This window comes from Rousettus aegyptiacus, unplaced genomic scaffold (assembly GCF_014176215.1).
Source record: "Rousettus aegyptiacus isolate mRouAeg1 unplaced genomic scaffold, mRouAeg1.p scaffold_m13_p_16, whole genome shotgun sequence".
Lineage (NCBI taxonomy): Eukaryota > Metazoa > Chordata > Mammalia > Chiroptera > Pteropodidae > Rousettus > Rousettus aegyptiacus.
In genome coordinates, this window is record NW_023416291.1 from 16400223 (window position 1) to 16406266 (window position 6044).

At 32.6% G+C, this 6044-nt stretch overlaps 1 protein-coding gene across 2 annotated transcripts in view; it reads right to left on the bottom strand.

Annotated features, from left to right (window-relative positions):
- Positions 1-6044, bottom strand: part of NR3C2 (nuclear receptor subfamily 3 group C member 2) — a 746291-nt gene that overhangs the window by 611663 nt on the left and 128584 nt on the right. The window lies entirely within an intron of this gene.

A 6044-nucleotide genomic window follows, 5' to 3' on the forward strand; every position in this document is an offset into this window, starting at 1 on the left:
TCTCAATGTAGTCTTTCTGAATAAGTGCTTGCTTGTATCCAGTATTAATGCTTTCACGACCAAACATTCTAAGATTGATAGCAATCATATTGCTTATGAGGCTTACTGAAAAAACATACGATTTTCCCATTTTTTTAGCTATGAGTTTTCTGCCAGGTGGGTCAAGGGGCCATCTGAGTTACAGGAACAGCTGTTGAATCACAGGGCTCTTGGTTAAACTGATTGGCTTGAAAATATAAATTGACTTTACTAAGTCCTTACTTCTGAGTTTGGATACAGCTAAAAGAAGGAAGATAATTATGTTTTAGTTTGCATGAGTAGAAAAAGGTCTTATACTCAGTATTAATATATATGAAAAATATATTATACATCTGTATTTGAACCAATGGCCTTGGCCTAAATTTATAGCATTAAATACTGCAACACTGATTTCTGATTGATAAATTTCACAAAAGAACTTCATGCTTCCCAACAGGTTTTTGGTAAGCATATCTTAACTATTTAATTTATTCTGTCCATAAAATGGGCATAGAATTATATTTTTGGGTCTACATGTATATTTCATGCATTGTATTATTACTAATAAGTCTCATTGAGGTCTGACAGTTGACAAGCATCTAAACTTACATACTAACTTTAACACAGCCGATGAGGTAAATGTTTAATTTAACAAGGTGGTTTTCACAGTCCCCTATGTTCCTTAGTCTAAACTTTCATGTGGATTTTTGTTTGTACCTTGAGAAATCTGTATCTCAAAATCTTAAAGTATCCTAGTTGCCTAGCACTATTACACTGTCACCCCAGAAAAAGACAAATGTTTCTTATAGACTTATCTGATACAAATATCCTATTGAAATGTTTTTGAAGATAGTGTGTCACTTCTAGATTATGAATGTTATAAAATAGAATCAGAATTTATTTTTTTTCCATCTTCATGGTCAGCAACTTCATTTACTGATTGTGTATCTTATACTTCAGTGCAGAACAACTATGGAAAATAAAACAGCCTGAAAAATAATGCCTTCTTGCTTATGGCATTAGTGCTATTATGAAACACAATTCTTGTGTTTTAAAAAACAATAGAGATTGTTATGAAATTGAGTTTCCCCAAAGAGTTCCACAGGACCATAGGCTATTAATTATGTAGCTGTATTGTTATCTTTTGTTCAGAACAATAGTGCTCCTGAGGTCCTGTGGAACTTTTCTCCGTGTGAGTGCAATCTTGTGGAGTTTTGATTAAGCTTCATTATATACAGTTCATTAACAATGTATTTTAAAATGAGTTTTTGATTGAACATTTTTATTGGTCATTTACTATAATTGATGGATTCTGTTGAAATTTCAGATAGAAAATGTGCCAGGATAGTTGAAGTATTTTTCATTATGTATCATTATGCCCTTTTCCCTGTTTAAAAAAAAGAAAAAAAAACATTTCTTTTAAAAAAACTTAACTTTCAAAAATTAGATATTGATCTATTGCCAACGCAGTTGCTCCTTCCATAGTTCAATTAGGGGAGAAACAGAAACTGGTAATACTGAGTAGGAGTAAGAAAAAAATCGGGAAATTAAATAATGCTATTAATTTAGCCCTTTTCTCTCTAGAGCCCAATCACCTTTTAGGACAGTAAATGACCTCTTGCTGGTTGATAAGTATCCTTTTACTATATTACTAAATGTGATTTGTTTCTCTGGATTCTTCAATATTATAGTATTGATTGTAATGTTTACCACTTCTTACCTTAATTAAAAAGTTAAAAATTATTTGGCAATGGGTCAATTAATTACTTTTTATAATGCCTCATATTTAAATAAAAGTTAGAAATCTCTTATAAGTCATTTAATATGTTAGTAAAAACTGTCCTAAAATCTTTTGATAGTAAATTCATTGTCACTGAAGGTGGTCAAGCAAATACTTCACAGGTACTCAATGGAAAGGAGAAAATAAGAAAATAAATAATCTTTACTTACTATTTCTCATGTAACACAGCATAGGATCACTTATGTAATATAGCATAAGACAGGATAAACACAGAAAAAAGAGCTGGAGAAGTTTTAAAACTGATATTGCTTGGCTTCAGGCAAGTTACTTAACTTCTCTGGGTTTCAGTTATAATGTGATAATAAAGACATTGGATTAGATAATGTTAAAAGTTCCTTCCTACTGGAGCATTTCATAATTCTCAATTTCCCTAACAGCTGAGGAGTAAATGAAAGACCTCTAAGAACCTATTTCTCATTCAGGAAACACCAGACACTTGGGGCAATAGAGCTCACTGACAAATGGCATATTTATAAAATTCTAATGAACTTAGACTGTTCATTAGCACCAACTGCATTAACTTGCATGTTCCTACTTAGTCTAACTTTCTGCAGAGCTTTTCTACTAAAACTGTGAATAAAAAAAGAAAAAATATTTCTCTTTATAATTCTCTATTTTCTTCTTTGATATAGCAATTACTGCTGCCACTTGAAGCTACTATAAATTGGAACACATTTCATCACTGTTATCATAGAGAAAGGGTCAAATTAAAATTTTAGTTGCTGAGCATTGGTTAATTTTCAGAAAAGGAAGAGCTAATCATTGCTTACTTATCTAAATCTCATTGATTGATTGTCATTATCTTTCTTCTTTTATGTGTTTCCCTCTCCCCTAGGCAGAATATAAGGGTATATATTTATATATATAATATCTTAGCTCACAAGTATAATTCTAACCCTGGTGAAATAAAGTAGATTGAACAGTTACAATTTAGTTAACTGCCCAGGCATGTTGGAGACCAAAAGTGCTCAATCTTCTGAAACTTGAAATGAAAGGAAACCTAAACATAAATTTCATTACTGTAGCTACCACAGAACTCTTCTTTTTCCTCCTTTGTTACTCCTTTCCTTCTATATCTTACTTCTTTAAATTACAAGGCAGCTCTAAAGGAAGAAAAATGTGCCAAAATTTTGCTATATCACAATTAATTTGGTCACTATTCACTCTACAACACTGAGTGGATCACAGAGCTTCATTAACATGTATGTCAAAATCTGATGTTTAACTAGAGTGGTGGCCAACTTGGACACTTTTCCCTCTACCACATCTTCTTGTCTTGAGTCTCTTGTGATTTAAGTGGGGGAAAAATCATGGAAAAATACAGTGTGAAGAAACAATCCATTGTAAAATGAAGTTCATGGGTCAAGTTTAAGACTATATTTGAAGTTCACCCATATATTTTTGATTTATTTTCCATATACGAGGTGAATGAGCAAAGTAGCTTTGTACTTAATGTTTTAACCATATGGAAAAGAATCATTTTTTCTGCTTAAAAGTAAAACAAGAAGATATATTTAATTGTGCATTTTATTATGGGTTAAGATTTATTGAATAAGAATTTCTTAACTCATAGTATATCTCTACATATTTGGATAAAAGAAAAATGTCCCAGAGACAAAATGGCAGTTTGAACACCAACTAACTATCCTATTAATTGGTATTCTTGGCCAGAAGGGGAAATATAGGTAAGTGTGACTCTGTGTATCATTTTTGCTTAACACTTAACAGCAGTTTAGTATATGTAAATCCTGTGGGTTGTCATCTCTATGTAGAGAGAACAAACTATGAAAACAGAGTTCAATGATTCAACCTGGGAATAAAATATGAAGACCAATGTGTCTTTATCTTTATGCCAGCAATACGGAATTCTGGGAAGAGCAAAGAATTTGGTGGTCAGTAATCCTGGCCCCTAGCTTTCAGCATGTCTTAAGTACTTGTGTAACCTGGGCAAGTTAATCTATCTCTATCAGATTTACTTTCTTAGTCAGCGTATAGACAAAGAAATAAGACATCCTTGGAAATCTCTGGCATAGTGCCTAGAATACAGCAGGCACACATGAAGTAGTCATGAGTTCGGAATCTTCGCTTCCTCACTCATGAGTTTGATCTATAACACAATAGTTTTCAAGTTTCTTTTTTAAGAGCAGTAGAATACTTGGAATGACAGCAATAAATTTTACATGGAATCCCGATATATTAAACAGATAAAAACTCAACTGTTCTGACTGAAGTGAAAGCAGAAAGCCCAGAACTACCTTTACTTGTCATTTGCATTAATTATATCAAAGATAGGACATTTATTTAAGTACATGCACTTATATGTGCATTCATGTGCATGCACATGCACACGAACACAATCACAAATATGTACAGCACTTTTCAATTGTTAACTATTTCTTGGGCTAATGCATATTCTATGTGGATTACAGATGACATTAGTCTTTAGAGTTCCACCTGCTACTTTTTCAAGGTAATTCTCCTGACAATTCATGATGAAAGGGGGTTAATATTGATGTAGTGAACAATAATAATCCTACGAAATTGTGTTGGAGTTCACACTTTTGGCAATGAAGGGTGGCAAACCCAACTGCAGGAAAGTCTGATTCATGAAGAATGTTATAGTGGATATCATTTATCTGTTCTACCAACTGTGAGTACTGGAACTTTTACTAAAATTATAATTTAGCGTCCACTCAGTTTAGATATCTATTTTTTACAATACAATTAATTTGTCTTTTAGGACTATACAAAAACAAACAAACAACATTCCGTTTAGTCTAAATCAGATCACTGTAATAACTGTATATATTTTACTAGGTATTTAACTTACTTGCACAGTAACTATACCTAGCAGCATGGCATGGTTGGGAGGGGCTTCAGAGTAAGACTAAATTAATTTTAAATCCCAGTTCTTTCACTTATTAGCTTTGTGACCCTGAGCAATTATTTTATCCTTGCTAAGCCACAATTTTCTCATTAGTGAAATAGAAATGAGAATTCATTCTTTATTTGTGTTGCTATGAGATTTAAAAGAAAAAAACCTATTCTGGAGCTCAGTGTTAGATCCAGAATACAGTAGATGCCCAATAACTATTAATTCATTTTCCACTTAAAATGTGGTTTGATGCTGATATTCATTTACAGTACCTCCTTAACAAAGAACTGGTGAAACCTGAGAACTTAGTTTTGCTAACAACCTGTACAGCTTAGTTCCTGATTTTTCTTTTCCTAACTCTGTCATTTACTGATTATCTTTAGAGCTGTGAGATGACTTGGAATTCTATGCTAACTTACAGAGATTCTCAGGCTCTCTGTTGTTAATTGTTGAATGTGTATACTGAATAAAGAGACAAAGAAGTAAATGTCTTCATTAACTGTACGTCTATAATCCAATAGGCTACTAACATGGCTGTACAGATTTAGGCAAAGTTAGAACAAGAGGAAATCAGCTCTGTTTCAAAATTTGATCTACAAACTACCTGCTATTCTTATAAATTTACCTAGGAAGGTATGACTACTCACTTGCTCTCGCTTGCTCTGTCTTGTGCTATCTCCTTCTCCCATTAGATATTTTTCAGGTAGTAATGACTTCAGTTTATATACTGCACGAAAATTTTTGCTCTTTTGTGCAAACAGCATTAACTGTAGAATTAAATTCTCACAATGTTTATATACTATTAACTACATGCAAATTTATATACTACATGGAAATTTGTGCTCTTCTGTGCGAACAGCATTAACTGTAGAATTAAATTCTCATGAACTTAATGTATGGACAAAACACTTGAGAATCTTGTTAAAATGCAGATTTTGATTTAGTCCGTCTGGTGTAGGGCCTGATATTCTCCATTTCTAACAAGCTCCCTGATGGTGCTTATGCCACTGATTTGAAAAACCAGTTTGGCAGCAAGGTTCCAGGTATATCCTAGGTTACCTGTCAATCATCCATTATTGTTCTTCCACCATCTCCTTTGCTCAGTTCCTTAAAATAAGCAGATTTGGTGTTTCATTTTTGTTTATTTATGTATTTCATGCCAGCCATGTTTGAAATTAAAACAGATCCAAGAAAACCCTATTGCCAACTTGGAAATTTTTAGCTGTTTATCTACCAAAACTTATCTTCTAAAAGATAAAAGGCAAACAAAAACAAACTCACAACTTTGTGACAATTTAAAAAGATGACCTAGTTTTATATGACTGCCTTCTTTGAGAATTTAATCTTTTT